This window comes from Erinaceus europaeus, chromosome 14, assembly GCF_950295315.1.
Source record: "Erinaceus europaeus chromosome 14, mEriEur2.1, whole genome shotgun sequence".
NCBI lineage: Eukaryota > Metazoa > Chordata > Mammalia > Eulipotyphla > Erinaceidae > Erinaceus > Erinaceus europaeus.
In genome coordinates this window covers 18,988,080-19,012,935 of record NC_080175.1, presented here as the reverse complement: position 1 = coordinate 19,012,935, position 24,856 = coordinate 18,988,080, and the positions used below count along the sequence as shown (strand labels likewise).

At 39.3% G+C, this 24,856-nt stretch overlaps 1 long non-coding RNA gene across 1 annotated transcript; it reads right to left on the bottom strand.

The window, feature by feature from the left end:
• Nucleotides 1-4,352: 4,352 nt before the first annotated feature.
• LOC132532636 (uncharacterized) lies at nucleotides 4,353-14,287 on the bottom strand. Its single transcript, XR_009544557.1, has 3 exons — nucleotides 14,203-14,287; nucleotides 8,483-8,666; nucleotides 4,353-4,427 (listed from the first exon to the last, which is right to left on the bottom strand). It is a non-coding gene; the product is annotated as an uncharacterized LOC132532636 (long non-coding RNA).
• Nucleotides 14,288-24,856: the final 10,569 nt, after the last annotated feature.

The following is a 24,856-nucleotide window of genomic DNA, read 5'->3' as shown; positions in this document are numbered from 1 at the left end:
CACCTTCTCTGACCTATCTTGGATGGAGCTAGAAGGAATAATGTTAAGTGAGCTAAGTCAGAAAGACCAAGATGAGTAGTAGATATCTCACTCATATATAGAAGTTGAGAAAGAAGAACAGAAAGGGAAACTCAAAGCAGAATTTGACAGAGTGTGGACTAGGGCACCAAAGTAAACATCTGTGGGTAAAGGATGAGGATGGATGCTCAGCATCACTGGGAGGGTGGAGTCGGGTGGGGTGGGGAGGATGGGATGGGACACAGTCTTTTGGTGATGGGAATGGTGTTTATGTAAAATTCTTTTAACTTGTAGTCATATATATCACTAATTAATATGAGAGGGGAAAAATTCATTGAATGCCTTAAACTTTTTAATGCACAGACCATAGGCTGTCTTTGAAATGTTGATTCTCCTAAAAGATTAGACCAGGGAGAACAGAAACAACCTGTGGTGTTACCCTATAAGACACAGCTATATACAAATAATGTCAAAGGACATAAATTATGGTGATGCTGTGTATGATACAGCAAATCCTAACAAAGGAATTTTCAAAGTTAACCCAATTGCCAAATAATCTGATTATAGCAATAACAATCTACTGCCTTCTTAAACCCTAAAACAGCAGGAACCTCCCACTTCCTCTATAGAGCCTATATTTCCCCCAGTCCTGGAATATCTAGGGTGGGGCTTGCTTTCCTGCATGATTCTCTCAATTCATACCAAGTGATATTGCATCCGCCAATCCGATTCTAGTTTAAACACAATGAGTACCACCTCAGCATGCTTCACTTCAGACTATGTCCAGAGACGTCAGGTGTGGAATTTTAACCCTTCAGCCTCATTACTCAGGTGAGATCATTTCTTTCATAGGATTCTCTAATTCCATTTCAGGTGGTTCACTTCCTAATAAAGTCCCAAAACCAAGATATAGACCAGGTCCAATGAGATAGGGCATATATTCACATGTATCCATAAATTAGGGCAAAATATATACCTGAAAGCAAAAGTGCACAATAGTATGAGTAAGTCAATATATGCAGCAATCCAACTAGACCTAAAAAGACACCATAAAGTTTCTAATGAAATCATTTCAGCTTAGACTTAGATACCCTCCTCACCTACTTCCTATTACAGTTCCCTCACACACTCAAAAGCTAACCTTATCAAAGTAAGGACTGCAAAAGGTAAATAAGGGCAAGAGACTGGCATACTTTAATGATGACTCTTTAGTCATTATCAGGCCACCCCATCAGCTGGGGCTGTAGTCGGGGCGTCCTGAGATTCCCAAACAGACATGATGGGCCTAGACCTCAAATAAATACCTTTCTCCATTGTTACCAGTCATCACTATCAGGAACAAAACAATAGACCCCTTTGTGGGTCCCCATAGGACCTTGCCCTCAACATGGATCAACAATTGTAGAGAATGTTCCAACCTCTGATGGGAGGCTGGGCAACATACTCTATGTTCCAACTGAGGAAGATGGGTTCTGATATTGGGTCAGCTTGGAATGTTCTTCTTCTTCTAGCATTTGCCCTTCTTCCGTAGCCAGTCAACAGCGTCAGGTTGAGTCTGATGTAAAGTTTCAAGACCTCCTTTGAATCTAGAGAGGTGGCAGTCGTTGACTATGTGGGTCATAGTCTGTCTGTAGCCGCAGGGGCAGTTTGGGTCGTCTCTGGCTCCCCAGCGATGGAACATAGCGGCGCACTGGCCATGGCCTGTTCGATACCGATTGAGGAGAGCCGAATCATAACGTGCTAGGTCAAAGCCGGGTTGACGCTTGCAGGGGTCTGTGATGAGGTGTTTGTTCTTTACCTCAGCTGACTGCCAACTCTGTTTCCAAGAGTCTGGAACAGAGAAGTTCAGTGTAGGCGTAGGGGACCAGATTGGGTGACAAGATGCCAAGCGTTGGACAGGGTGGGCGAATATATCCACGTATATTGGCAGGTCCGGTGGAGCGTAGACGTGGGAAATGAACTTAGATGATGCCACATCCCGACGAATATCTGGCGGGGCGATATTGCTAAGAACTGGCAGCCATGGATCCGGGGTGGAACGGATGGTTCCAGAAATTATCCTCATGGAGGAATATAATTTGGAATCGACCAGGTGGACATGGGGGCTACGGAACCATACTGGGGCACAGTATTCTGCAGTGGAATAGCATAATGCCAGAGAGGATAATCGTAGTGTGGAAGCGCTCACGCCCCATGAGAAGCTGGCCAGTCTTGCAATGATGTTATTCCTCGCGCCCACCTTTGCTGCAGTTTTTATGAGATGTTTGTGAAATGACAGAGTGCGATCAAGAGTAATGCCAAGATAGACTGGCTGGGTTTCATGCCGGATTCTCGTATCGCCAAGCTGCACATTAAGCTCACGCGAGGCCGAGGCATGGTGTAGATGGAAAACAGATGATACCGTTTTTGCAGTGCTAGGGATTAGTCGCCATTTTTTACAGTAATCAGATATCAGAGACATGTCTTTCGTGAGTGTTTCCTCAAGGATGTCGAACTTGGATGCCTGAGTTGCACAGCAGATGTCATCGGCGTAGATGAACTTCCTTGAAGAAGTTTCTGGGAGGTCATTGATGTAAATATTAAATAGCGTAGGAGCCAGAACAGAGCCCTGGGGGAGGCCACTTGAGACAAGTCTCCCTCTGCTAGACTTGTCACCCAGATGCACCCGGAATCTTCTGTTTTGGAGAAGAAATGATATAGTATTGGCCACCCATGGAAGCAGTTCTTACTCATGGCCACAGAATGTGAGCTCAGATCTACAGGGATGAAGAGGTCACATATACTTCTAAGCTGAATATGGGCCCCAGATGAAATCAAATTGATGGGGTTTACAGTCAATAATAATTATACCCCTTTCCTATATTAGGGAGCTACTCTCTTCCCTGGTCCAGCTTTCTGGTCCTTTTTCCAGGCATAACATCATCTCCCCAGACAATAACTTGGATCCACCTGCATATCAGATTTCAGGCTCAAGGGAAAAAAAACTAGTATAATCATGGGCTCTTTGAAATATAACTAAAATAGGCCTATTATGTACAAAACGGAGACCCCCGAACTCTTAATCTGCACTATTCCAGCCTTTAGGTTCATGATTAGTCAGCAATTTGTTTGGCTTTATATGTTAACTCTTCTTTCAGCCACCAGGTTTCAGATGCTACCATAATGCCAACCAGTCTTCCCTGGGCAGACAACCCTACCAATATGTCCTAGAGCCACACTTTCCCAGATCCCTGCCCCACTAGGGAAAGAGAGAGACAGGCTGGGAGTATGCATCGACCTGCCAATGACCATGTTCAATGTAGAAGCAATTACAGAAACCAGACCTTCCACCTTCTGCACCCCATAATGCCCCTTGGTCCATGCTTCCAGAGGAATAAAGAATAGGGAAGCTATCAGGGGAGGGTATGGGATATGCAGTTCTGGCGGTGGGAATTGTCTAGCATTATACCCCTATTATCCTATGTTTTTTTTCAGTGTTTCCTTTTTGTAAATAAAAATTTACAAAAAATTATAAATATTTTATTATTGCATTATGAAAAATAATACTGTTCCAGGTAAGCTTTTTCATGGTCATAAAAATTTCTATTTTAAAATATTCTACTTAGTAATTTGGATAGAGGCAGAAATAAATTGAGAGTAAAAGTTATAATAGCTAGATAGCTAGACAGACATACAGACAAATGGACAGATAAACACTTGCAGCACTGCAATGTTTCATCACACATGATGCTTCCCTGCTGCAGGCGAGGACAAGGGGCTTGAACTGGGTCCTTGCACACTGAGCTGTGTATACTCTAACCAGATCTATAACCTCTTGGTCCCTGTCTTGAAAAATTCTATTTTACATTAGAAAAAACTAAAGCATGGACCAATTCAGTCATTTTCTAAGACATCTCTGCTGGTTAATTAATAAAGTTATATTTCATACTGTTTCATAGCATGGAGACTCACACACACTTAACTATCTTCGGAAGAAATATCGGAATTTTCTTTGTGTTAAAAGGAGGAATGAAAGGAAGATTAATTAGGACAGTTATATACAGGAGATATGACAAGAGAAGTTTCCACATCACCAGCAAACCATGAGCCAAATCTTAAAGGATGAGAGAGGACTGTTTGGAAGGGAAAAGAAGTAGATAATGGTAGTTGAGTGAGGAAATGGTTATAAAGCTGGCAGTGGGTGTAGGGTGACAGGAGAGAAGAGACTAGATGAATCACAGGAGGAGAGAAAGCTGAGAAAGTCATTAATAAAGAATTTTGATTGCTAAATTAAAAAATCTTCATGCTTGGACTGATGAGATATCACCTAGCTAGGAGGGTACCTGCTTCTCCATGTGAACGACTCAGCTCCCATGGCAGAAGCTTCAGTGCTGTGGTGTCTCTTCCTGTCCTTCTCTCTTTCTCTCCATCTGAAAAAGTTCACCCAGAGTAGTGAAGCTGCAGCAGCTATTCAACAAATATGACTTCAATCTCCCGAGATGGCTCTATCCACTGGACTAGTCTTTACAGTTCAGCTTGGCTGCTTCCAAGAGGCGGCACTTGAGGACAAAGCAAAAGATTCATATTTCAATTGCTTTGCTCTGCAAGCAAATCTCCAGTTAATTTACAGAAAGCCCTTGAGTTCATTGTGCTCACACAAAACACTGAGCACAGGGCTCAGTGAGCAGAGCACATATTTGGATCACTTAGAGAAAGTTGGTCTCAATTCCAAGCAAATGCTCAAGTAGGAAACCACAGACAGCTAAAACCCTACATGTTGGCCATGATCCCAGGATACAACCATATTCTCTAGAATCAGTCTTCAAATTTGCCAACATTTATATAAAGTTGAATATAACTACAAAGATTATTTATTCTCAGAGGTAGAAATAATTACTTAACATGTTGTTTGGTAAGAAAATAAAACAGTTTAGAAACAAGAATAAAAAGCAGAAACACAAAGTAGAACTTGGAATTGATTTGGTATATTGCATTAAAACAAGGGGGGTGGGTGGCTTTCAGGACCTGGAAAATAATGGTGGAAGAAGACCTAGGCTGGGAGTGAGAGTGTTTTGTAGAAAAATTGAGAAATTTTACCATGTATCAACTATAATTACTGCAAACCATTAATCACCCTCAAAAGAAAGAAAAGGAAAAATGGCAGTTATTCTATATGGTTGAAAACCAATAACATGACATGTAGGGGATGCATTGGATCGACCTTCTCGTGTTTGCATGCTGTGAGTACCCATTCATTGGGGAAACTGACGATCCTTCCTAGCCGACTGAATCCACATGGATCCCAGTCACTTTCAAAGACTGCAACAAGCAGCTCCTGACAGCTTTCAACCTGACCTGTTGACTGGCTATGGAAGAAGGGCAAACGCTAGAAGAAGAATGACATGTAGCATGCAAAAGTCTAATTAATTTACCCATGTAAATAATATTCAAGTTAATTTTTACATAAAAATTTTCTACTCTACCATTGCTTATATTGAACAAACTAGAATCAATAAAATAAATTTGTGTTCATTACTCATAGTTTACAAAGAAGAAATTCAAATATTTACATTTTCTATTCCACATACCAGGGTGGAAATATTTATACTAGGAACTATATTTTATTTGGTAAAAAAGCAAATTCGTCATACAATTTGATAGCTGTGACTCTTAAGTGTATTATTTACAATAGAGGTGGTTGGTGATGACATAGTTAAGCACTTTGGGGGTGGAAGGAGGCAGAATGGAGCTGAGAGCAGAGCATATTAGGAACTCGGTCCATGATGGTGGAGAAGGCCTTAAGCTGATAGTGGGAGTGGTGTGTAAACAACTATCACAGGGAGATAAGAAAGTGCCCACATGGGACAACTACTGTCTTATAAATCACTCATTCCCTTACAAAACAATAAAACTATTTAAAATATGTAAGGGATATTTCTGGAATATAGAAGTTGAATAGTGATTACTGCAAAACTAAAATTTTGAACTCTACAATAATGTTTCATGGTAAGTTATACCTTAATAATGTTCTTTTGTTCTTCTTTAGAAGAGAAAACAAAACTTACTTTTGGGTGGATGAATTACATATTCTTATCATTTCCTTCCTAATATTTTTCAAAACTGTCCTATATTTTCTGGTGTGTATTACCTACATAAAATTTTAATGTATTTTATTACAATGATGTTTAACAGACTCATTTATCTAACATACATTCTGACATAAAGTTTTTAATTTTATGATAGAATCTAAACTTTTATAATTTTTTAAAAAATAATATGATATCTCTTCTTTAAGGATATTATAAATAAGTGAGAATAAAAATGTAAACATTGATTTAATATGACAGAATTAAATTGACTTTTCACCAAGTTGTGATTAATAGATACTGGTGGGAAAATAAAAGAAAGAAATTAGATTTTTTCAATGAAAGGGGAAATTTTTTCCTTCAAATCATTTTATTGGAGGAAATAATGATTGATATGACAGTTCTTGTCACAGGAGTACAGTTTTTTTTTTTCTCCTCATGATAAGTGTCCTTGAATAACACCTATCATCAAATGAAGTTTTTCTCTACCATTGTGCACTGTCAACCCACCCCTTTCTTCCTCTTTCAGAATAATTAACTCTGGGGGCTGGGCAATGGTATACTCAGTTGAACACACATATTATTATGTGCAAGGATCTGTTAGACACCTGCATGAGAGGGACATTTCAGGAGAAGTGAAGCAGGTCTGGAGGCGTCTCTCTTTCCCTTTACCACCGCCTCCCCTTTTAGTTTCTATCTGTTCTATTAAAATAGAAGGAAAGAAAGAAGGAGAGAAGAATGATGAAATGAAGGAAGAAAGGTAGGAGGGAGGAAAGTAGAGGAGGAAAGAAGGAAGGAAAGAGGGAGGGAAGGAAAGAAGAAGGAAGGAAGGAAAGTAGGAAGGACTAATATTTAAAATGCTATTATTTGATCACTTTGATTAATTGTAGTACCATGTTTGGGATGAGCTAGGTAGAGAAGGATATTTGTCTTATTTTAAATGGACTTCTATGCTCAAATAAAATTAGTCACCTCCCCACTATGCAGGAAGATGCAAAGAGCCCTTTTTCTGAAAGTTTTAGTTTGCACCGGTGCCACCAAGATTAGTAAGGTCTGTGCTCGGTACTTGCTGAACTATCTCCAAGCAGCAAGAATTTTCATCTTTTGATTTGATTTAAAAAATATATAAATAAATTCAAAGTAAAATAGTGAATACATCAAGTACTAACTGCTGATGTTTTCTCAGTGGTATAAAAACTGTTTCTTTAAGTAATTTCAGACTTGAATTTGTCAGGAGAACACACCAACAAGAAACAATCATTCCAGTAGAGCTAATATTTAAGGATGTGCAAGTTTTTGAAATTTTAGATTTTGTGCCAGTCCTTATTCTATCATAAAGCTGTGAATAGAGTATGTACCTGGTAAATGTGTATGTAACTGCACTGCTTTGAATTTATTTTTAATTATGTTGTAGGTAACTTGGTCTTACCCCAGGTTTCCTACATTAACTATGCCACGCCCCATGTTAATGAGCTGCAGGAAGATTAAAGTCGCCAATTTCCATTCATGTGTAAGGAGACATTCAATCTGAAGAATGTGGGAGGATGTGGTTTCCAACATGAAGCCACAAGCTATGATAGCTTCCGATATTTCTCTGCAGAAACTTCAGTGGGAATCTTTGCTTGTTAAATTGATGTTTAAAATCTGACCACTTTGGTTAATTGTAGTAGCATGTTTGGGATCAGCTGGGTAGAGAAGGATATTTGTTTTATTTTGAGTGGACTGCTATGCTGGAAAAAAAAAATGTCCCAAATGAAAGGTTTTGACATCATTAGCCACTTCAGGTACCGCATGTTACTTTATTAAATTAAAGCAGTAGATTACTTATGATTGCTATTGTAAGAAGAGAAAAAGATGAGCCATCTCTGTCAGAGTTCAGTCAGGCAATACTCTGCAAGGACAAGCTTTCTGAGTTATTCTATGATCAGATATATCCATTTCCCATCTAATGAAACCACAGTGACCTGAGCTCAGCCTGATTCAATGAGGAGGGAGCTCTCCCAGTGGAATCCATATCTGGACTTTGATGATCGTATTTATTTAATCCCAGAGCCTAGGGAGTAGCTCAAACAGAAAAGTATCATGAAACGCTGTCTGAAAGATGTTACGTAAGCCAGCCAGAATTAAGATTTATTTGTAGTAATTCTAGTTTAATTATTTTATGAGTAATGGTAGTGATGGTATTATAGTAACTACAGTTTAGGGTACTTGTTCTACAACAAGCATAGTGTTAAGTGCCATGTGTCTTTTAGCTTTAATGATAATTTTATAAAGTGAATGGTATAAATTTACCGCTTTTATAAGGGAAGAAACTGAGACTTACTATGAAGTAAATATTTGCTCAAAAGTATATGAAAGTGGTAATTAGAATTGTCTGAATTCTGAGTCCATGTTCTTACCTGATACATGATAATTCATCCCTAAATATGCTTAGGAATGCAGTCAATAGGGTACAATAGGCTACAAGTAGCTTTTGCTGAAGAGTTGAGCTCCTTGTTAAATTGCCACTCATCCAATGCACAGATGTCCCAAACGTTGATTGGTTCAAATCATCTCCAATATATTTGACAGAAACCTAAAATTCTTTTGAGTAATAATGAAAATTATGATTGGTATTATGTCTGCTTTACAAAGATTGATATTAGAAAGAAGAACGGTTTGCCAAAGTTCTTAACTAATAATTTGCAAACTTAACACCCAGCACCTGTGCCTTTGCCTCCAAATGTCTTGTAGTAAAACTTAGGAAGGTTTAAAGACAGTATGTTGGGCCAGGGGGACTGGGCGGTGGTACAGAGAGTTAAGCGCACATGTCGGGGAGTGCAAGGACCAGCATAGGATCCTGGTTTGAACCCCAGGCTCTCCACCTGCAGGGGGGTCGCCTCACAAGCGGTGAAGTAGGTCTGCTGGTGTCTTTCTCTCCTCCTATCTTTCTTCCCATCCTCTCTTGATTTCTCTCTGTCTTATCCAACAACAGCGACAATAATAATAATAACAACAACGAGAAACAACAAAGGCAACAAAAGGGGAAAAAATAATCGCCAGGAGCAGTGGATTCATAGTGCAGGCACCGAGTCCCAGTGATAACCCTGGAGGTGAAAAAAGATCATTTGTTGGAGATAAAACAAGAAAAAAAAAGTGTTAATCTCTCTTCTCTCTGTGTGTGAGTCATTTACTTCCTTATAGTCAGATGTTGAGAAGCAAATATTTGGAATTTGCAAAATCATGAGCATCTGTGTATGCATGTACACAGCTGTGTGGGAGTGGGATGTGAAGGACAGAGATGATGCTTTATTTGATTTAACCAACCAAAAGTAGTAAAAACCTGATTTTGAGGTTTATTTCCATAAGAGAAACTTTAATGAGAGAGGCTGATTTGCAAACAGATCTTTCTCTTTCCCCTTCACTATCCAGTGTTGCTTTGGTCAGGGTCTGGGTAGTAGGATAATAGGAAAAGAAAGATATCAGTAAAGTCAATTATTTTCATTATTAATAAATTCCCTGGAGAAAATTGATTTCTGAAAGTGACCAGTGGACCAGATAGTCATATTTCACTCTTCTAACAGGGCTAAATGCTTCAGATTTTGTATTATGGCCTATGACCCCTCCCTGTCAGTCAAAATTTAAAGATTTTAGAGTTCAGAAGAAAAATACTAAACTTACTTTTTCTAGGAAGTCAATCTAGAGTTGAGTGGGGAGAAATAAAGCCTTCAACTTGTCTCTGATGAGGCTGAAATCTGAACAGAGAATATTCTTGAGCTGCCTTTGAGCTCATAGTAAACTTGAGTCTAAAAAAAACTCAAGAAAATGGTATACTGGTGTGACCTAGGTGAGGAAACCAGACCTGAATATGTCGTAACTAGAAAATAATATACTACACACAGAAAGTGTTGTGCCTTTGCTTCTGACAAGGATGTTGCTGCAAGGTAGAAATGTATAGCCTCATACTGTTCAGACATAAGAGGTATAATTATACCTACGTCATGTAATAATTGAATTAGCTTTTGCAAAATATTTCACTTTATTTATTTATTTTTTTATATTTATTTTTTTATTTATTCCCTTTTGTTGCCCTTGTTGTTTTATAGTTGTAGTTATTATTGTTGTTGTCGTTGTTGGATAGGACAGAGAGAAATGGAGAGAGGAGGGGAAGACAGAGAGGAGGAGAGAAAGATAGACACCTGCAGATCTGCTTCACCGCCTGTGAAGCGACTCCTCTGCAGGTGGGGAGCCAGGGTTCGAACCGGTATCCTTATGCCGGTCCTTGTGCTTTGTGCCACCTGCGCTTAACCTGCTGCACTACAGCCCGACTCCCCTCACTTTATTTTTATAATTTTATTTTTTCTTTATTGAGAAAACATTGTATGGTAATTTTATGTTTCAGGTATGCATCATTCTAAATCAATGTCTATATATATTGCATTAACTTTCTTAAACTTGATTTCTTCATCTGTAAACTAGGCATGTTACAGGAGTGAGAGGTAATGTTAAACTTAGTGTAAAAAAACCTAATGACCAACACTTACTAAGTGGTAAATTTTAGTTATTACTAATAGTCAAATAAAGGAGCAAAATTGTCAATACTGGGTATGACCTTAAGGGCACTAGAATAAGCACAGAAATGATTGACTTGAAAATAGCTTAGCCAACAAGCTATTTGTCTGAAAACTTTTTGAAACTGAAATAGAGCCAGTGAGGGGGAAAGTGTTGTCAAGAAATCTTTAGCCAAAGGGAATCAAGGCCAGAAGACTAGGCCAGAAGAAAACAGCTTCTTGAGTAATTTCAACTTTTTCTCATAAATGTCATACACATGGAGGTCCCTTTCTATCTATATCCCCTGACTACATTGACTACATTTAAAGATGATCCTAAAATTATAGTCTAAACTTCAGTAAAGTGGACACTAAAGACTTAAATAGTCAAATTTATGTCATCTTTCATTTTTCTTTCTTTTTCCCTCCCCCCTTTTATTGCCCTGGTTGTTTTATTGTAGTTTATTGTGGTTATTATTGTTGTTATTGATGTCATTGTTGTTGGATTGGACAGAAAGAAATTGAGAAAGGAGGGGAAGACAGAGAGGGGGAGAGAAAGATAAACACCTACAGACCTGCTTCACCACTTGTGAAGTGACTCCCCTGTAGATGGGGAGCTAGGGGCTCGAACCAGGATCCTTACACTGGTCCTTGCGCTTTGCACCATGTGTGCTTAACCCGCTGGGCTACTGCCCAACCCCCATCATTTTTTATTTTTCAAAATCAGAGCAACCACTCTAGTTTTTTCCTCCTCATTATAAGTTTCTTTCTTTCTCTCTTTCTTTCTTTCTTTCTTTCTTTCTTTCTTTCTTTCGATTATTCATTTATTTATTTATTTTTATATTACAGAATTACTTGTCAGCAGGGCTTTTAATCCACACAATTCCTACCACCAGAGTTCTAACTCTTCAGTCTCCCCACAGCAATCCACCACAGTTCCCCCAACGGTGTAGACATGGGATGGGCCAACTATCACCTCTCATTGATCTCTCATTGTAAGATTCTTAATGTTCTGGTTAAAATCATCATTGGAATTGGATAATCATTGTGGAAACTCTTCCTGTGTTTTGAGACCCATCTGTTAGAGTTCATGCAGAGTATGTAATTGAACAAGTTATTCCATCCACTGGCTCACCTTCCACTACCAGACTAGCCTCATTACTGAATACACAGATAGGATCAAGCCATCAGCAAAGTGAGCACTTGCTAATTTAATATATAAAAAAGGAGCAATATCAGCTTTCCTACCTACAGTCAACTAAATTTTGATAAGGGCACTCACATTAAATGGAAAAAGGAGAAGCTACTCAACAAATGGCATTGGGAAAATTGGGTTGTAATATGCAGAAGAATGAAAATGGACCATCAAATTCCATCATAAACAAAAGTTAACTCCAAATGAATCTAAGATTCAGAAATTAGACTAGAAGCCATCGAACACTTAGAAGAAAATATAGACAGAACTCTCTTCTACTTAAATTTTTGCACCATCTTCACTGATTCAAATTTAATTGCAAGGAAAACAAAAGCAAAAATAGACAAATGAAACTACATCAAACTGGAAAGTGTCTGCACAACAAGGGTAGTCATCACCATAACAAAGGACACCCCCCCCCCAACCATTACTACCCAGAGTGGGAAAGATCTTTACGTGTCATACATCAGACAGTGGACTGATAACCAAAATTAACAATTAACTCAGCAAACTCAACAAACTACTTTACACCTGTGAAAATGTTACATTTAGAAAAGACAGAAATATAAATTGTTGGAGAGGCTGTGGTTGTTGGTGGGAATTGGTCCAACCCTTATGGAAAAAAGTTTGGTGATTCATCAGAACTCTAAAAATGGACCTATCTTATTATCTAGCAATCCCTCGCCTAGGGATCTACCTAAGGAAAACAAAAACACCTATTTGAAAAGACCTATGCGCACCCATGTTCATAGTAGCACAGTTTGTAATAACCCATACTTGGAAATAACCCAGATGCCAATGACAGATGAATGGCTAAGGAAGTTGTGGTATATATACACTATGGAATTGTCAAAAAATAAGGAAGCCATCTTCTTTGCAGTTGCATGGTCAAAACTTAAAGGTATCATGTTGAGTGAAACAAGGCAGAAAGAGAAAGACCAATACCGAATGATTTCACTTATAGATGAAAGGTAAGAACGAAGTACAGTAAGAGAAAAATGTAAGGTGAAACTTGGACTGAATATGGCATATTGCACCAAAACAAAGGACTCTGGAGAAGGAGGGAAAGGGACAGGATAAAGGAATACTGGGGTCCTGTTGTGTCTCCTAGACACCAGTCAATAGTAGAAGAGAGGCTATGCCTGTGTGTTTAAAGACTATACTGTAAACCATTAACCCTCCCCATAAAAAAGGACAACATAATAAGACTCTTTATATTTGCAGATGATAACCAAGAAACACAAAAGGAAATTTCAGATGATACAGAAAAATTTCTGAAAGCTGGGGCTAGGAGGTTGAGCAGCAGGATAAGCATTCATGGCACAAAGCATAAGGACCAGCATAAGGATCCAGGTTCTAGTATCTGGCTCCCCATCTGCAGGGGGGGTTGCTTCACAAGTGGTGAAACAGCTATGCAGGTATCTGTCTTTCTCTCCCCCTTTCTGTCTTCTCCCTCTCTCTCTATTTCTCTCTGTCCTATCCAACAACAAAAACAACAATAACAACAAGGGTAACAAAATGGGAAAAATGGCCTCCAGGAGCAGTGGATTTGAAGTGCAGGCATTGAGTCCCAGTAATAACCCTGGAGAAAAAAAAATCTGAAAGCACATATTAACTCATGTATACAACACTTATAACAAAATTTAATAATAAATAGATCAGGTGAAATGGATTACAAGTTAGATTACAAGAATCTGAGAGAAACCACCAGAAGAGTGAATGCAGAGATAATTTTCACTTTACAATCATCATTTGGGAAACTTGTGATCTTCCTGGAACTTGATGTTCAGCTCATTCTGAAAACCTTGCTTTGGAAACCAAACCAAACCAAACAAACAAATAAACAAAGAAGCTTGCATTTGGCTTCACTCAACACCTCCTTCTACCACATTTATTTGAGATTTGTTTTGATGTTATTGTCCATGGTGGCTACAATCATGGCTCTAAATAGAAAGACTATTCTCTATTCTAAAAGCAAAGAGAGATGAAAACCAACTAAACACATGTTTTCTTATTCTAAACAATCACTGTACATTGGCTGATATTCTGAAAATAACAACAACAACAACAAAATCATGAAAAGTATCCACAGCTGTCATAGAGAAGTTTCCTGTCATTTCTATTCCATTAATTGAAGATGCTTCTTTTTCCTCTTGTAGAAAAAGCATCCTTATGTTTTCCCATGAAACAGAGAAAACAAATGTAAGACCTATGATTGCGTAGACTATAGTTTGAAATATAGTTATGTGGCTTTGGACTAGTTACTGCTTCACTTCAGGAAGGAAGATAATCACATTGTTTGAATCTATTTTTATAGTGTTACTATGGATCATTATTTATTCAGTGAGTAATAATACATTTTATTGTGGTTTATTTTCATGTTCTAGTTACTCACAATTCAGCTGAAGTAGGTGAGGTCAAGAACGCTTCCCTGTTCTTTGGCTTTATCTTTACCATTCCTTCAGTGCGTCTTGCTTTCTGGCAAAATAATGTATGTCAAGTTCATGCTATACTTTACTGATCAAAGAATAGTCATTTTCCCAAGCATATCTTGTTTCTAAGATACAAGACTAGAACTTAAAAACAAATACCTGGAAACTAAACACATTTATTGCTAGTGCTATGTGATTGCTTTTGTACTATGTTTAGTTCTATATCTATTTTCTAAAAGCCAAGAGTTCATAATGATAACCCCATTCTAATTCAACACCATCTGGTTTGTTGCAGTTTTCCTTTCCTCAGTCTCCTAACTCACTTCTTCAATTCTGTAAAATCATTAGGCAGTGATTTTTATCTCTCTGAGCCAATTGCACTCTCTCTGTGTTAAATGAGGGTAGTAATAAGTCCCTTGCTCAGCTTTTGAGCAGGTTAAATGTGATTGTGTTTATAAGCTTCCTTGCACAGGCATGCACTGCATCAGACATTCCACAATCCCACACAGTTGTTTTTCCTGCTGATAGACAGCCTGACACATACTATGTCGACTGGCTTTTTGTTTGTTTGTTTTTTGTTTTGTTGCCCTAAGTTGCTCCCTTGACTGGAGTGTTTGTGAAAACTGAAGCCTGAATAACAGTAAGCTCTGAAAGCTTTTTATCTCAGGCATTCAGTAAATTGTTATTGCTGTGATAGATCCATGAACACATTTTCTTGCAAATGTTTCATATGCAGGAGATAAGAGGGGGCCAAGCAAAATTGTCACTAAGGCTGCAGCCAGACAGGATACTCAGTGCCACCCAGAACACTGCCAGTGAAGCCTACTGCATATCTGCTTATAACGGAAAATAGTTTGCATTTGGATCATTTATTTTAACCTGATGCTTCATTATACCTCACCCTAAACTCTGAATCAAATTGAAGTGAAAATAACATCTATTCCTGGTTAAGTGCACGTGGCGCAAAGCACAAGGACTGGCGTAAAGATCCGGGTTTGAGCCCCTGGCTTCACACCTGCAGGGGAGTTGCTTCACAGGCGGTGAAGCAGGTCTGCAGGTGTCTATCTTTCTCTCCCCCTCTCTGTCTTTCCCTCCTCTCTCCATTTCTCTCTGTCCTATCCAACAATGACTGCATCAATAACAACAACAACAATAAAAAAGGGCAACAACAGGAAAAATAAACAAATATGAAAAAATTTTTAAAATAGGGGCTGGGTGGTGGCGCACCTGATTGAGAGCACTTGTTACAATGCGCAAGGACCTGAGTTCGAGCCCCCAGTCCCCACCTTCAGGGGAAAAGCTTCACAAGTGGTGAAGCAGTGCTGCAGGTGTCTCTCTGTCTCTCACCCTCTCTAGTTCTCCCTTTCCTCTCGATTTCTGACTGTCTCTATCCAATCAATAAAGATAATAAAAAAATTTAAAAAATAAATTTAAAAAAATAACATCTATTCCTATTAGGCAACTGCCCCCCAGCAGCGGAGAAGTGGGATCTCACTGCATAGCAGAAAACACCTCTGGAGAGGAAGTTTGCCTAATGTCATGTGCATGGAGCTTAAAGTTTGATGGCAGGTGTATATATAAACTACCAGTGTTCCTACAGAAAAAAAGAAGTGCCACTTTCTTCCTTTGAAGGAAGAGAAAGCAGTTCATCTCCAAATCCCCCAGATGTTACTACTACATAGCTTCCTAGACCCTAGCTGAATTGTGGAGAAATTTAATAAATCTAACTCAATTCTGTAAGAAGTAGCTATGAGCATCAAAAAGTAGTACAGATTTCTGAGGTGGCATTATCCCATGAAGGATTGCAAGGGCATTATAATATCCTCTGCATTAACAACAGAGCAGTAATAATGTGCCAGCCCTCTGTCTTTTTTAAGGAGAATATGCTGTACAAAGTCAGGCTGACACTAACTCCAGGTCACAGTAACAATTGCTCAGCATCATAGTGTCCTTTTTTAACCTTATCATGTAGTGGAAGCAAAGTATCCCAGGACCATGTGGTCTCACTTCCTAAATGAATACCTGAAGGAAGCAGAGGATACTAAGAAATTAATAATAATAATAATAATAGTTGTCCAAGTGACAATGAGAAGAAGCATTAATGCTTCTAGAGTCAGCAAGCTATCCTGTGCTTTCAATAGTCTCCTAGAATGCCTTTAGTGCTGGCCATACCCAAGTCACACAAGTTCTCTAAAATTTGTTTCTGAACTCTGTCCCCCTGCTACCAAGAGTGTTTAAGCATCAGAACCCTGTCAGGATATAGTGGAGTTATTATTATTATTATTATTGTTGTTATTATTATTGACAGTGAAAGATCCTAGTATATATTTACATTCATTAGGTGCTCATTGAATAAATCCTCCTCCCTTCCTTGTGTAGAACCTTTGGTTCTCTCCTGTTGAACATTAATGGCAGAAAGAGGTTCTATCCAAGTGAGAGCTAAAGCTAGTAGTTTCCAGGTCACTAAAAGAAAATTGCTCCCTCATTCATAACCAGAGGTTAGAAATCAGGCCACTGGATAAATTCCCACCCCAAGTGGATGGGAAGAATCATCACCCTGGGGTGAAGAAGGAGCTCTAGCTAACTATGAGAACCAACTCTGGTGCAGGCTGGTCTACAGAGCCCTGGCTGAGTATCATAGGAAGGTTCCTGCTGTTCAGAATGACCACAGAGACCGAGTGTGGTCTCCACAGGTGGGTTTAGCTGAATCCGAGACCACAGCCCCCTTTACTATCTGTGTCACCTACTGGTTCTTCTACTGTAAAATGAGAATCTATGCATTTGTTTCAAGGCCCAGGTGAGGATGAAGTGTTGTTACAGAAAGTGCAAAGTACAAATATTAACCCTGGTCAGTGGTGCTTTCTTCTAAGTGAATTGTGTCCTCCAACAAAACACAACTAATTATATTCCTGCCTACTGACAGAGATGTGGTGTTAAAGCATCTACAACTCAATGTCTTTTTCCTACAGGAGAAGTGATTTTCCTACATGAAAGTGGGTTGAGGCCCTGGGGAAACTAAGGAGGAGGAAGCAAAAGAAATAGCCAATAGTATGAGTCTGGAATTTCCAAAGATGCCCTCTGTTAAGTTTTGCAAAATTTTCCAAGCCATAAAGTGTTGCTGTACCATAAGGAAACTAGGAGACCACAGCCAGGTGCTGCTTCATTAACAAAAATGAGTGGCAAGGGAGCAATAAACTCTTCACACAGAAGAAAACTGAGATTTCTAACCAAAGCAAGGAAACAAAAGAACTCAAATCACCATTCTAGGAGGGGAAGATAGAAACAGAAAATTCAAAAACTAAGAGGAAAAAGCTCTCAGTACAGAATGGGTTCTCTGGAGGTTAGCCCTATGCATCGAGGCATTGTGAGTATACAGAAGACCCCTAAAGAACTCAGACATCTAACTAAATTGTAGATAACTGATTGTGAAGCCTAGAACAAAATTCTCTCCAGTGTGAATCAAAATATTCTCAGTGGGCATGACTATATATTTAATTTGACATCTCAGTTTGACCGTAGGTCTATCACAGCAGGGGAAAGTCATTTATTTGTGCTCCCCACCCACTTCTTGGGTGTATTAATGGATTACAGTACAGTTGTTGACAACGCTCATCTCCCTGTTTACTTCTTACTAGGCTTCATCTGCATCCTGTAAGATAGGAGTAAGAATAGGGTCACTTCTATACTACTGTTGTGAAGGGTAGATGTGATAATTACTTGAAGATAACTAGATAAATATTTGATATTTAACTAGTTGACAGTTGTCTTACTAGTGTTGTTCTGCTTAGCATTGTCTTCTGACTTATGAGGCAGAAAATGGGAGTCCTAGGAATGATGTTTCAAAGGAAAGTAGTGGAAATATCAACCGCAGTACACCAACACCTACCTCATATTATCCCAAATGAACTTAGTCAACTGAAGATCAAAAGTCTCAAAAAAGAAAATAAGGTCAAAACCTGCTTTTTTTTTCTGTTTTAATGCACTTAAGTCCATAGTATAGGTTTCCCCTGCTCCCTGAAGATAAAACATTCTTATCTGGTGTAATTTTATGGGGTCTAAATAGGCATTAAGGAGAACTAGTTTCTTGGAATGCTATTGCCTTTAATTTAAACTGAGAAAAATGGCATTTCCAGATGCCAAATAACTGATAAAATCATATCAAATGGAAACATTCTGCCTCAGGGGCTAGATGATGGTGTACTTGGTTAAGTGCACAAATCACAGTGTGCAAGGACCTGGGTTCAAGTCCCTGCTTTCCACTTGTAGGAGGGAAAGCGTCAGGAGTGGTGAAGCAGGGCTACAGATGTCTCTCTGTCTCTTTCCCTCTTTATATGCTTGGCCCCTCTCAATGTCTGTGTCTACCCAATAATAAATAAATAAATAAATAAATAATTTAAAAGAAAGAAAGAAATCTTTAAAAAATATTCTGCATCTAAATATTGGGGGGAAATATATTTAAAAATTTGCAACTAAGAGAGTGGGCTGTGGCACATACAATGAGACTCAGTTTCCAGGTTTCAAATGAGAATAATAGACCCTCACACATAAGGACATTGTTAGGATTATGAGCTAGCCTACAAAAAGAGCTCAACTTGGTGCATCTATGAGAGCACACAGGTCGCAATGCAGAAAGGCCTGTGTTCAAGCTTCTGATCCTTATCTTCAAAGGGAAAGCTTCTCTAGCAGTGAAGCAGAGTTACACGTGTCTCTCTTTCTCTCTCTTGTTTTCTCTGACTCCCACTTCCTCTCAATTTCTTTATCTCTATTCAATAAATAATAAATAAAGTAAAAAAAAAAGTTTGCAACTAGAAATAAAGAAGGAATCAGCCAATGAGGTAGCTATTCTACATAAAAGTTCATTTAATGAGCCAGAGAAGGCATAATGAAATTCTCCCCCAACAAACACAAATGATTCCAAGGTTGCTGAATGTACACATCCTTGCAGAGGCCTTGCTTAAGGATCTTGGTCTCAGGGGAGTTATTCAGAATCTTCAGTAGAAGAAATATGTGTTCTAGAAATTGCAGAAGACAGGCAGTTGCAGGCCTCTGGGATATTATTTGTGCTTAGTACTCCATTTTTTAATGGTGTGAATATATACAAGCATGACAAATGAGGGAGCACCAAATCACCATTAGGATTATAATATGTGTGTGAATAAGCCATTGAATAGTCTTTGCAAATAAATGGTCATATAAAGGCTAATATTCCCACCTTTTACTCATAATAATAATGCATCATCTGGTTGAAACAGTTCCTTAAGTACCTTATGTTCTCTGCTGGAATCAAGTCATTAATCCCATTTATATAGCTAATAGGGAAAACATGAGTCCAAATGAAGGTCCTGAAGAAAAGTACAGAAATTAATGACAAAAGGGAATGGTTTTTCTCTACAGCTATAAGTCTACTTTGCCAAATAGCGCTTTTTGCCCATGGGCTTTGCTCTGAATACTGAATAATCAGTTCAGTAAAGAAATGGTTAATGTACCTACAACAGTGGTTTTCAAGTTGCTCAACCCCTAGGTAGGACTGCATAGTAGCCCTGGCCCCTTGATATGTCTTCTTCTCCAGAGCATCTACACTTCAATTAGCTCTTGAAAGCAGAGTCAGCTTCTTCAGTAGAGAACTAGGAAAGCAACCACCATGCCACTTCACTCTTGTCCTCAAGTCCATGAAGTGATTCAGTTTTAGACCTCTTTCAGATGAGAAATGGGATCACCCAAGAGTTCTGTGTTTGCTCATCTTCACCATCAGACTGTCCTGGGTCACATCATAGCTCTACCAAAATCTGAAGTTTCTGGTTTGGTTAACATAGTTTAGGGTAGTTTTCCTTGTCTTTAAGAAGAGTGGAGAACAAATATTATTATGGTTATTTGGGTAATTGCTTGTGAATAGTAATAGTAAATGACTGGAGGGAAGAAATGAAGGAAGGAAGGAAAAGGAGTCTCTGACAAGTTGCTGCTTCATAGGGGAAACCTGGATGGGACAGCCTAGGGGACCCCCACTCAGATCTCAGTGTCTCTCCTCCAAGAATCTGTCTTTGTTCTCTGTCACTAAAATATTAAGGAACAGGAAAGCTGTGAGTTTTATGAAACAGTAGGATTCCATTTTTCTAGAAGTTCAGGGGCAGGGAGATGTCTTGATGATGAGGGAGTGGGCCCTATGATGAGGGTACATTTAAATAATACAAAGAAGATAGCATGATGAGTCAGTCTAGTGACCATGCTTTCTGCAGAGCACAGATCTGCTGAGCCACTGCTTTCTTACTTGGCAATTACCATCCTAATTAGCGAAGGGGATTACAGGCTAAGAGACTAATGCAGTTTACCAACTGTCATTAACCACTGTCCATACACACTCTCTGGAGGAAGCACTGTGTTTCTCAGCATCAATAGTTAACCACGTTTAGAGGCAGTTCCTCTCTCTGTTTTGTGTCCAGAGTGTGGTAGAAAAGGACCACCCTTTGTACTCAGGGAAGTTCTCAGTTCTCTGACTCAGTGTATCAATAAATATATAATAGAAAGCCTAAGCTTTGGGACCACATACTTCATTTTAAGTAGAGTGACCATGCAAATAATTATCCCAAGTTGAGAAAAAAAGATTGCTAATGGTAATTGCCAGTCAGACAATTAGCAAACACTAGTACTATCCTAAGAAAATAAAGACAGTGTAAGATATGTTGTGGAAGCAGGGAGTGGTTCAAGTCAAGTTGTACATATTGAAAACCTTCACAGGTAGCATGAAACTACTTCCATGCTGTTTAGACTTCTGAAAACTAACTTCAATACTTCACCACCCTTAAAAATAAAGGAAGTTGTTGGGAGACAGCATAATGGTTATACAAGTCATTTTCATGCCAAGGTTATGAGATCTCAGGTTCAATACCAAGCACAAACATAAGCCAGAGTTGAGCAGTGCTCTCACCCCTCTCCCATTTAAATAAATAAAAAAGTAAATACAATACTAAAAATAGAGAAAGGGTAATGTCTTCCAATAAACACATGAAAACTGGCAATATAAAAATAAACAAAAAACAGAAAACATTTTTAACTTCTGAGCTTCTGAGAACATTTCTGTTCTGAGCTTCCAAGTGATAGACCATCTCTCGGTTAGAAACAAGCACTAGGCCACAGGTCTTGTCGCTAACAGGGCCTTATCTTATACCCAATTATAGCACCCACACTCTGGGGGATGAAGGCAGAACTTGCAGGGGGAACCCTAGAATCGCTGAAGATTTGCTTATTTCTCCTATGCTCATACAGACTGCACATCTTGTTCATGTCTATAATCGGAAGTGGGGAATTGTTGTGACCCCAACAGGAGTTTGGGACTATTAGCATACGAAAGACGTCATCCTGAGGCGGGACACACAGAGAAGGGAAGATATAAAGCACAGGACTTGGAGCAGGTTGCTCTTTTTGGCTGCTGTTTCTTCTCCTGGTCAGAAGGATCTTGACGGAGGTGCTCCAGGTATCCTCCATGGCTACTTCTCCTGGGAACTAAACACCTGTGACACTTCTAGCTGGTAAACTTTTAGACCCCCCTATAGCCATAAGAATCCTTTACCAAAGCTGATAATTGTTTATCTTATGGAACTAAACTTTTGATAACTATACTCAGACTTTATGGACCTAGTGTACTCTTAACCCTTGATGATAATTATTTATTTTGCCTTTATTTTATATTATTTTATTTTATTTTTATTTTTTGTAGGAAGGAGGCACTGGCAGAGCCGTGGTGTGGGGGTGGGGGGTGCAGCTCCATACAGTTCCCATCGCCAGAGCTCTGTGTCCCATCCCCTCCCTTGATGGCTTTCCTATTCTTTGACTCTCTGGGAGTGTGGACTCAGTTTCATTGTGGGATGCTGAGGGTGGAGGGCCTGGCTTCTGCAATTGTTTCCCTGATGATTATGGGCATTGGCAGGTTGATCTGTGCTCTCTGCCTTTCTCTCTCTTTCCCTGGTGGGGTGGGGCTCTGGAGAATCAGGGCGCCAGGGCTCATTGGTGGTGCTGTCTGTCTGTGGAGGTCTGGTTGGCATCCTGGTGGCATCTGGAGCCTGGTGGCTGAGGGGAGAGTTGGCATATAGAGCCAGGCAGCTTGTTGGACCTGGGGTAGTTCAGATGAAGAGTTGGGGGGGGATTTCCATTTTGTATATAGCTAGTGGGCATATTTTTGTTGTATTCTGGGGGTCCTGTGGCTATGCTAGTTTTTTTTTCCCCTGGGTCTGGGGTCTGATGTGTGGGTAGATCCTGGTTGTTGTCTGGGGAGATGATATCAGTGGCTGGAGGGGGGACCGGAAGCTGGATCAGGAAGGAGAGTGGCTCCCAGATGTGGGAAGGTTGTGTGAATATTGTTGACTGTAAACTTATTTTGCCTTTCACCTGTTTCACCCTAATAAACCTTGTATTGTTTAAACAACAAAAATAAATAAATAAATAAAAATGTCATGGTCAGAAGATAGTTCACCATTTGCATTGATTTAGTTGAGATCAGCAAATGAAATATCAAATATCCATAGATCAAGATAAGCTTGAAGGAAAACAGATGTCAACCCTTCAGTTCTATTACTCTGGTGAGACCCTTCCTAGCTCATAAGACTTCTTAATTCCATTTTGGTTGATGCACTTCCTAACAAAGTCACAGAACCTACATATAGACCAGGGTCCTTGAGATAGAGCACATGTGCACATGTGTCCATAGTTGGGGGAAAATACATACCTTAAAGTAAAAGTGAAAAATAGTTTTCAATGACTCACTAGTACAGCAAGCAGTATAAAGACCTAAAAATAACACCATAATGTACTTAGCCAAATAGTTTCTACTTAGACCTAGATACCCTCCTCACCTGCTTCCTATTTCAGTTCTCTCAATCACTCTAAGACTAGCCCTGTCAGATAAAGTAAGGACTGGATATGAGCAAGAGATGGGCACACTTTAATGATAGCTCTCTTGGTCACTATCAGGCCACTGAATCATCTGCGGCTCTAGTCAGAGAATCCTGGGATTCCTACATAGATATAATGGGCCTAGACATCTAACAGATTCCTCCACCATCACTGGTCATTCCCATCAGGAACAACATTGTGGACCCAGTTGTGGGCCTCTACAGGACCTTGCCCTCAATGTGGAGCAACAATAGTAGGGGTTGCCCCATTTTCTGAAGGGAGACTGGATCAACATATTCTGCCAGTCAAGGAAGACTGGTCCTGAAATTAAGTGCAGCCTAAAATGTTCCAAAGTATTACCACAGAATGTGAGTTCAGACATCCAGGGATAAAGAGATTACACAGGCTCCTGTGCTGAATATGGGCCCCAGATCAGATCTCTGAGATTTAGAGTTAACGATATTTGTATGTTTCCCATATTTGGGAGCTACTTTCTACCCTGCTCCAGTTATCTAGTCCTATGCCAACTACTGACAACATCTCCCCAGACAATACCTTTAGCGCACCTGCATGTTAGCTTTCAGGCTCAGGCAAAAACTAATAAAGTCATGGGCCCCTAAAATAGAACTACTAGCTTTTTCCAAAATGGAGACTCCAAATTACATCTGTTCTATTGTTACCTTTAGGTTTATTATGATTAAACAATTTGTTCTGCTTCGTATCTTAATGCTTTTCAGCCACCAAGTTGCAGATGCTACTGTGATACCAACCGGACTTCCCTGGACAGATGACCTCAACAATATGTCCTGAAACCTCACTGCTCCAGAGCCCTTCTCCATTAGGGAAAAACAGAAATAGGCTGGGAGTATGCATTGATTTTCCAATCCCCATGTTCAGTGGAGAAGCAACTATAGAAGCCAGACCTTCCACTTTCTGCACCCCATAATGATCCTGGGTCCATACTCCCAGAGAGATAAAGAATAGGAAAGTCTCCAATGGAGGGGATGGGATGCTGAACTCTGTTGGTGGGAATTGTGTGGAATTGTACCCTCTTATCCAACAGACTTGTCGATCATTATTAAATAGATAATAAAAAAAGGAAGATATCTCACCTGTTAGGGTGCATACCTTGTCATTTATGAAGCAAGGCTAGTACATCAACATTGATCTAAAGTAGATGGAAGAACTACTAAATATTAAAATTAAGTAGATATTTAGTCTCTGTGTAAGTACTTAATATATGTGTGTGACAAACACTGTGCTAGAGCTAGACACAGATAAATGAATAAATTATCACATTCCAGCTTTTAACACAAAAAAGTACTGGTGGCTCACTAAATGTCTGTGACATTGCTGAAGTCCTCACTACCTCAGACCCAAAGGACAGAGTACAACAGAGCTCTTTAAGGATATTCATCTCTTGGTAGGCATTAAGATGGATGTCCAGATGGTAAACTATTTTGTTTACCATCTATCAAAATAATCTTCAGAAACATTCAGAAGCTCAGTTAATTCCCAGGGCTAAAATCTCAACATCAAGACCTATAATTCTGATTTCTGATATTCAACCATGAATAACAGCACAAGAATTCTGTCCTTTGGAAGTAACCAAGGGTATGTTTATGACTATATCCTGCCCAATCCTGGGCAATGAAACCCTCAGAGATGAAAGGCAAAAGGAGCTGTGCTTTGAGTCCAGGCCTGGTCATTTCTGTTTTACAGCAGCTGCCCCTC